General features: G+C 30.6%; 1 long non-coding RNA gene across 2 annotated transcripts; it reads right to left on the bottom strand.

Annotated features, from left to right (window-relative positions):
• Nucleotides 1–4249: 4249 nt before the first annotated feature.
• LOC113381057 lies at nucleotides 4250–5018 on the bottom strand. 2 transcript variants are annotated; one of them, XR_003367512.1, is made up of 4 exons: nucleotides 4794–5018; nucleotides 4687–4719; nucleotides 4481–4624; nucleotides 4250–4379 (listed from the first exon to the last, which is right to left on the bottom strand). It is a non-coding gene; the product is annotated as an uncharacterized LOC113381057 (long non-coding RNA). The 2 variants fall into 2 exon arrangements; XR_003367511.1 differs by having other exon boundaries at nucleotides 4481–4614.
• Nucleotides 5019–6177: the final 1159 nt, after the last annotated feature.

Here is a 6177-nt window from a genome sequence, read left to right as displayed (position 1 = left end):
TGCTTTTTTGGACGACAAGAGAGTTTTTTTTTAAAAAAAAAAACATATTTTTTTTAATTCTCAAAAATTATTATAGAAAATATTCGAATCAAATAAATAATTTTAATTTTGCTATTCAGTTTATGCAATTTCTAACTCCGCTTCATTAAGTTTTGTTCATTCACTTTTCAGGTTAACATATTTAAACGCCATCGTTCAATTTAAGAACACTTTTATTTTGTCTATAAATTCGAATAATAAAAGTTACAGTATTTATAATAATATATTTGAAAGCATTCAATATTCTTATTTCATTATAGTACGGGAAGTTCCAGTAATTTGCCTTAAGGCACGATACACCACTAGTTTTAGTGATTTAATTAATATAGTAAAACTAATAATGTCTAAAAATTTCAAACTCCGTGAATTTATACGTATATAACTATAAAATAAATATTTTCGCATTCAGAATTTCTTAAGAATCGTTTCGGCGCATCGCGCACTGTTTTGCGTCCGAACGAACTCTATGCAATTGCAGGGTACTATTAACATTACGCGCGGGTGTACTGGCTCTGTTTTTTTCAATTTTCCAATGTGTTCCACTAAATTGATTTGAACAATATTTGCAGTACTCAAAGAAAAAACAATAGGCTTTCGAATAACGCTAATTAGAAAGTGGTCCAAATAAATGCACTACCCAAAATAATCAATTAAAAAATTATTTTGTCTTTTTCAGCTAATAGTAAACGATTTTTTGGAATCGATTGTTCTACATAATGTGGTCTGAGTCAATGTGAGTAGAATCACGTAAAAATTTTTTCGATATCTTTTATGGTTACGCCAAAAAGTGAGTTTGAAAGAAGGGGCCACTTTGGCATATTTTCAATGATATCTCGGCCATAAGATGAGGTACAAAGTTGAAAATTGGTATATCGGTTTTTATCAAATAGACCTATAAAATGGCGTATAAATTATTTAAATACCAGGGTGGGGCCGATTCTGTATGGCAATGCGCCCATACCCTTTCTATCACAATGTTGAAAAAATTACCCGATAAAGCTACCAGAATGATTACAATAATTTTCAACTCAATACTGAGGCTAAAAACTTTTTCCCAGGCATAGAAAATAGCAAAAATCATTTTTATTACTAAACCAGGAAAGGACCCTCATCTCGTTTCAACTTACAGGCCGATCAGTTTGCTGCCTTGCATTTCAAAACTTTTTGAAAAACTGATCCTTTGGCGAATCAAAGATATCCTGCAGGATCAGGATCTAATTCCAAACCATCAATTCGGGTTCCGCGACCAACATTCTACTAGAGAGCAAGTTCATAGGATTGTAAACACAATCAACAACGCATTCCATAGAAAAGAGTATTGTTCTGCAGCCTTCTTAGATCTCACGAAGGCATTTGACAAAATCTGGTACACAGGCCTAATGTACAAAGTAAAAAGATGTCTTCCAGATACTTTATTTCAACTATGCAACACTATGCAATCAAACATGTCCTTCAGTTGAACTTAACAATACAATGATTCCTCCCAAAGAGTCGGTGAAATACATTGGCATCCACCTGGATAGGAAATTAAATTGGAAACAACTTTCTACTGGCTACTAAACAAAAATTCTGAACTCTGTTTACAATAAACTGTTGATATATAAGGTGGTACTCAAGCCCATATGGACCTACGGTCTCCAACTTTGGGGTACAGCAAAAAAAAGCAATCTGAACATCATCCAAAGTGCTCAAAACAAAATCCTGAGGCAAATATTAAACGGTCCTCGCTACACCCCTTTATGGATTATCCATCAAGACACAGGCTTGCTCAGACAGTGGTTGCTTCTAAAGATAAAAATAGGATTGACGTACATCTCAACGAATTGGCCAGCAGAATTTACCTGGATAGTCAGCCCACCAGATTGAAAAGAAAGTTGCCACAAGACCTTATCTAGTCCAGTTAAATCTAATTACTATTCTTTTTTATGTGTTATTTGATTGTTTGTTTTTTCTTATAGTTTTATTTTTTTGTATTTCTTTTCTTTTTATCTTATTATTATTATTATTTCTTATTATTATTAACATGTGTTATATATACCTAGTAGACACGCCGCTGGGTGTTGCTACTATCTTCTTGTTTATATTATATGATAATTATTGTTAGCAATCTCTGCTTAATGTTAATGAATATGTAAACAAATTGCAGAATAAATTAAATTAAAAAAAATCGATGTGTACTCTTCGGCTGCTACACAAGAACGCTTGTAGAAGGTTAAAAAGAAATTATTAACTACCCGAAGGAGAAGTTTATGTTTTCATCAATAAATCCGATGTATATGTGTGTGTATAAATTTAAAAGCCATTCGATGGGGGCTAGCGTTTATCGTTGTTTTGGTATTTGTCAAAATTAGACCTTTCATCGACATTTGCTCAAAAACGCCTTAACCGATTTCAGAAATTTAAAAACCATTTGATGTGTCTCAATGAGAATTATCGCTTTTCAGTTTTGTGCGACGATCGGCCGAGCCGTTCCTTTGTAATTTGAAAAAAAGTGTTAAATTTTTAGTCCACATTTAAGCTCATACTACCGAATTGATTTATAAAAATCAAAAACTGTTCGAAAGATATTAGTTGGGAATGATACTGATTAGTTTTAGGTGAAAATCTACCGAGCCGTTTTCTTGTAATTTGTTGAAAAAAAAATTGAGCCGATTTTTATGAAACTTTTTTTGATGATATATATCATGGTCTTACACAACTTATTGAAATATTATGGCCTTACAACAAGTAGTTTAATTTTAAAAAATTATCAAAGTTTGAGAAAATAAGTAGCTTATTTTGACCTTTGTTAAAAGTCTTAATGAACATACTAAACCATTAAAGTCCTACGGAAACTGGTTCAATTATAAATATTATTGATTTTTGAAAATTTGCATTTAGAAAATACTCGGAGTTAACGTGTTCGTTCGCTTTCAATTATGTGTAATAAATCCACTCTATTTTTACTACTTTTTATTGATCAAGTCGATTAATTACACATATCGGGAAGTTCATGTAACTTGCCTCAAGGAAAAATACCAATACAAACTAGTTTATTATATAAATAAATATATAATAATAGACAGTTTGTTTAAAGACAACCACATTATTTAAAAAAAAAACTAAACAACATGTATTTAATTACGTGGGGTAGAATTACTATCCTTCCACAATCTGTACGATCCTGTTCTTATATTACTTTTTCGAATTGTTAAAAAAAGACGCTTTCTCGAATTGTTAAAAAAGAGTTCTACTTTACAAATACCTGAAAAATGTGCGTCACCAATATATCGAGAATTGCCATAACGCAAAAGATTTAACCCTTCGTCGGTCGGATATTTACCCAGTAAACCACTAAACGTAACAAAGCCATGAACGTTACGTAACGCTGCCACGTTCGCACGAAGCAGGTACGTAACCTGGGAGGCACACAGAAGTATCTATTTCGCGGGCATGAACGTAACGGCTGTTTCGTTGCACACTAAAACACTGCGGTTGCATTTTTGCTACGTATCAAAGTTGAATAAAAAAGCGTGTAGGTGTCTTTTATGTTACATAATTATTTAATTAAATTTCCTGCAAATATAAAATCAATTTCGGATATTTAGTAATTTTATTAAATAATATCATTTATATACAAAATTTACATATTACATAGTTGCAACATTGGAAAACTAAAATTTGATAGTCCATAAAATGTTAACCTATAAAAATATTTATTTATTCATAATATGTATTATGTTTAACTCTCTTGGCAACTTCAGTTAAATCAGATTTGGCAAAGTTAAGTCTTGCGTTAAATATGCTCAACTCACTTGCATCTGTTAATGTATCTGAAATAGAACGAAACATCTTAGTAACATTGTAAACAAATTTTTAATTGAAAATATTGTGAACAAATTAGTCATTTGTGAACATTACCTCTAAACATACTCCTTATTTGAAGTTGATGACTATGTAGTTCTTACAATCATATGACAGAGATAATTATTCGATGAACACACTTAATAATTTTCTTGCATTGATTTTATCCTCTTAATTTTTAAGACGTGAATTTTCTAAAAGTAAAACATTACATATTAGTACTAAATCATATTAGTTAAAATTCTCTTCATGTAGAACCTTAATATACCAATTCTGTAACACAAGATCATCAGACTCGAAATACTCAACAATTCATGTTCTCTTCAACACTTAATCCATATAATGTGTGATATCCTGTGTATTCTTTGTTTTCCTTCTCGCATGCTTTTAAGTCTTGCTTGTTTCTTTGGTGACAATTTATCTTCTTGATTAGAGCAAATTTCCCTAGTTTGAAATCCATTTTGACATAACCCATAAGGGTTATGAGCAGTCTTTCTCTACAATTGAAAAGCAATTTATATCAGTTTTTGCTTAACTGAATAGTTCTGATGGAATTATAAAGAATATGTATAATACCATATATATTACACTTATCTACCTATAATATTCATATCATATCACTGAATTGAGGTTATGTGATTTTTGACTGGTCTGTCAGAAATTTCAATAAATATGTGATAAATCAATTATCACAATACATAAACAGAATTTGCATTGAACACGACCTATATACTGAAAATAACTAATTAATCATTAATATAATAATATGTAAATTTAAAAAAAAATCCGCACAATTATACTCACCTCTGGCGTTTTCGTATTAAATATATCACTTTCCTAAAAGTAAAACATTACAAATTAGTACTAAATCATATTAGTTAAAGTTCTCTTTGTGTAAAACATTAATATACCTATTCTGTAATACAAGATCATTACTTAAGAAATACTCAACAATTCATTTTCTTTTCAACACTTAATCGATATGTGTTCTTATTTATTGATATGTGTTCTTATTTTTCTTCTTGCATGTTTTGAAGCCTTGCTTGTTTTTTTGGTGACAAAGGATTAATAATTTCTAATATTTTATCTAACTTTGTATTTATCTTCTCTATTGGAGCAAATTTCCCTAGTTTGAAATCCATTTTCGTAATAACTTACTTCTCTTTATTCATATATCACTGAATTGAGGTTATATTTCTGACTGGTGCGTTAGAAATTTCAATATTGCATGATAAATCAATTATCACAACACATAAACAGACTTTGCATTGAAGACGGCCTATATACTGCAAATGACTAAACATTATTATAATAATTTATAAATTAAAATATGTTTCAGTACAATTAGACTCACCTTATTTGCCGGTTTCATATTAAATACTTTTGCAGCTGACTGTTTAACTAATTTCTACAACTGATTTCGCACTAAATATAAAAGCAATTAATAAATAACGTTTCAATAATTGAAATATCTTGCATTTCAAACATACACGATAAAATACTCAATTCTGCGTCCACGATGCACTAACCGAGTTAACCTATATTTAATTTGACGTTTCGCTCATAAAACACTTCACGGCTATTTCAAAGGCTAATCTATGTGACAATGCAACGTACCGCGCCACGTACCGACAGAAACGCGTCGACGGTGGTTAAAGATCACAACTATACGTAACAGCATCGTTTTTTTGACTTAACATCAGTTTCGAAACGAAAGTTACAAAATGAGTTACGTAGATTTAACTTCTGTGGTTTACTGGGTATTTACCTTCGAACGGTCGGAGTGGTCTGACTTGTACCACCATTCATTTTACATGCATTTATATGGGACAATGAGTTTTTGGTGTCTTATAATTAACGATTATTAATAGTAAATATTTATAGTTTTGATTTTTTCTTTTTCTTACCGTCTTTTGCATGTGTTGAGCTTGCCTTTAATAAAAATATCTCAATAAATAAATCTGGGAATATAAAAAAAATCGTTGCTTTTTTCGTAAATTTTTCTATTTTATTTCAATGAAAAACAATATTTATTTTTCTAGCGCGCTTCGAAAACAAACATAGAAACATAAAATGGGATTGCGGCATTTTACGGAGAAAAATCGATTTTTGCGTTTAGTCTTTTCGTTTTCGGCATGAAAACAGATTTCACAATGCTCTTTCCTTTCAAGTGTTGTCGTGCCGCTTTCCTCTGCAACATATATATGATGAATCTGAAATAATATAAAGAAACATAAAAAATAAATAAAATGCGAGATAGATAAAAGAAAAAAGCGCCGCCTTCAAAATGAATGT

This window comes from Ctenocephalides felis, unplaced genomic scaffold (assembly GCF_003426905.1).
Source record: "Ctenocephalides felis isolate EL2017-DRISC unplaced genomic scaffold, ASM342690v1 CF-g0.4_SCAFFOLD_02540, whole genome shotgun sequence".
NCBI classification, from domain to species: domain Eukaryota; kingdom Metazoa; phylum Arthropoda; class Insecta; order Siphonaptera; family Pulicidae; genus Ctenocephalides; species Ctenocephalides felis.
Note: the sequence above shows the minus strand (reverse complement) of the source record. Positions and strands in the feature narration are given on the sequence as shown.